The 2,343-nt window shown below is 36.7% G+C and overlaps 1 pseudogene; it reads left to right on the forward strand.

The window, feature by feature from the left end:
• The first annotated feature begins 383 nt into the window (after positions 1-383).
• LOC144255147 (cAMP-regulated phosphoprotein 19 pseudogene) lies at positions 384-799 on the forward strand (annotated as a pseudogene).
• Positions 800-2,343: the final 1,544 nt, after the last annotated feature.

Consider the following 2,343-nt stretch of genomic DNA (forward strand, 5'->3'; position numbering starts at 1 on the left):
TCTATAGTGGGATAGGGAGGGGGAGCATGGGAGGAATAGACCAACTCTAGATAGGGCAGAGGGGTTGGGGGGAAGGGAGGGGGCATGGTGTTAGAAATGATGGTGGAATGTGATGGACATCATTATCCAAAGTACATGTATGAAGACAAAAATTGGTGTGAATATACTTTGTATACAACCAGAGGTATGAAAAATTGTGCTCTATATGTGTAATAAGAATTGTAATGGGCTGGAGGCTCCTGTCGTCACAAGGCGGCGGGAACCATGGTGGGAGCCGAGGGCCCGGGCAAGCACTGGGAGAACAGGGTGGGAGGCTGGCAGGCCTATGGTGGTGGCACCTCGGCCACCCGGTAATCGCATCTTTTCCCGGGAGAGGGTGCGCTATGTCCGCAGAAGTCCCGAAGGCGGCCTCGGTGGAGGAGCAGAAGGAAATGGACGATAAAGTGACTAGTCCACAGAAAGCTAAAGAAGCAAAATTAAAAGCAAGGTATCTTCTCCTGGGACAGAAGCCTGGAGGTTCAGATTTTTTAAGGAAAGGATTGCAGAAAGGGCAAAAATATTTTGATTCTGGGGATTACAATATGGCAAAAGCAAAGATGAAGAACAAGCAACTTTCTACTGCAGCCCCGGATAAGACAGAGGACACTGGTGACCATATTCCCACTCCACAGGACCTTCCTCAACGGAAACCATCCCTTGTTGCTAGCAAGCTGGCTGGCTGATTAAAAGAGCTGACCTGCATGAATTTTCTAATTCCCATTATTTCTCCTCATATGTTACTTATCCACTTTTTATTCCTTTCATTCATTAAGTCATTTAAATGAGACTATAAATGTAGGATTGTTGGGTAATAAGCAGATGGATGCTTAACTTTTAAAGAAACTTACAAATGGTTTTTTAAAGTGGTTGTAGCATTTTATATTCCCATTAGTAATGTGTAAAAATTCTAGTTGCTCCAAATTCTCTTCAATATTTGAAATTGTTAGTTTTCAAAATTTCAGCCAGATTGGCACATATACAATAGTTTCTCATTAAGATTTTAATTTAATTTCTTAATTAAATTTCATTAATTATGATATTAATTTAAATTTCCCTAATAACCAATAATTTTTAGCACTTTTCATGTGTTTATTGGTCGTTTGTTATTTTTTTGTGAAGGATATTTTCTAGTCTTTTGCCCATTTTTTAATTAGTTTTTTCTTTTCCACTATACAGTTACAGGAACTCTTCTTGTGTTTTGTGTTAAGTCATTTGTCAAATTTATGTATTGTCTGTAGTGTCTCATCATCTATAGCTTCTCTACTTATTTATTTGATGGATTTTTTTGAGGAGTCAAAGTTTTGAACTCTGATGAAGTCTTATTTCAAATTTTTCTTTATGCTTCAGTTTTCAGTGTTTTATTTCTTAGAACACAAGTTTAAAAAATATTTTTCTGAGTTTTCTTTCATTAACTCTATTATTTTATTTTTTTACATTTAGTTACATGATCCAATTTGAGTTGATTTTGTGTGTATGCTGTGAGGTGGGAATTGAGGTCATTTTTATTTGCTTGTTTTGTTTTTATTTTAAAAAATCCACTATTCCAGAATATTTGTGTTGATGCTTTTGTTGAACATCATTTGGACATTTGAGGCCTCTGAATTCTAGTTGATCTATTTGTCCTTTACCAAATATGATTTTAAATTAAATTAAAAATAACATTAAATTAAATTGAATTAAAAGTAACACATTGTATTGGATATAGTAGTATGTTAGTCAGATTTTTGTTGTGGTGACAAATAACTTAAAGGAGGAAAAGTTTGTTTTGCCTCATGGTTTCATAGACAGCATCAATGTTGGGGGACTCCACTACCCTGAGGTGGACAGAACATCATGGCAGAAGGGTGTGGTGGGGGAAAGCTGGTTAGTTCATGGAAGCCAGAAAGAAGAAAGGGGGGTTGTATGAAGAGGATTGGAGAGAAGATTAAACCCTTCCAGGGCATAGCCCAATGACTTACTTCCTCCAAGTACACCTCCTAGTAGTATATTTAGCCATTAATGGATTAATCCACAGGTGATGTGAGAACCCTCAAGGTTCAACCACTTTCCAAAAGTCCCTCTGGATATTGCTGACATGTGAGATGTTGGGAGGACATGCCAGATTCCAGCCATAACAAGTAGCTTTATGACAAATCTTGAAGAGAGGAAGGATAAATTTTGTAACATATTTTTCCTTTTGGAGATTGTCTTGGCTGTTCTTGGCCTTTTGCATTTCCAAATATTTTAAAATAAACGTTTCATCTAGAATAGTTTTAGATTTGCAGAAAAGATACAAAGATAATAAAAAGAATTCTCATAACAACC

The sequence above is a fragment of the Urocitellus parryii genome, chromosome 5 (genome assembly GCF_045843805.1).
Source record: "Urocitellus parryii isolate mUroPar1 chromosome 5, mUroPar1.hap1, whole genome shotgun sequence".
In the NCBI taxonomy this organism is placed as follows: Eukaryota; Metazoa; Chordata; class Mammalia; order Rodentia; family Sciuridae; genus Urocitellus; species Urocitellus parryii.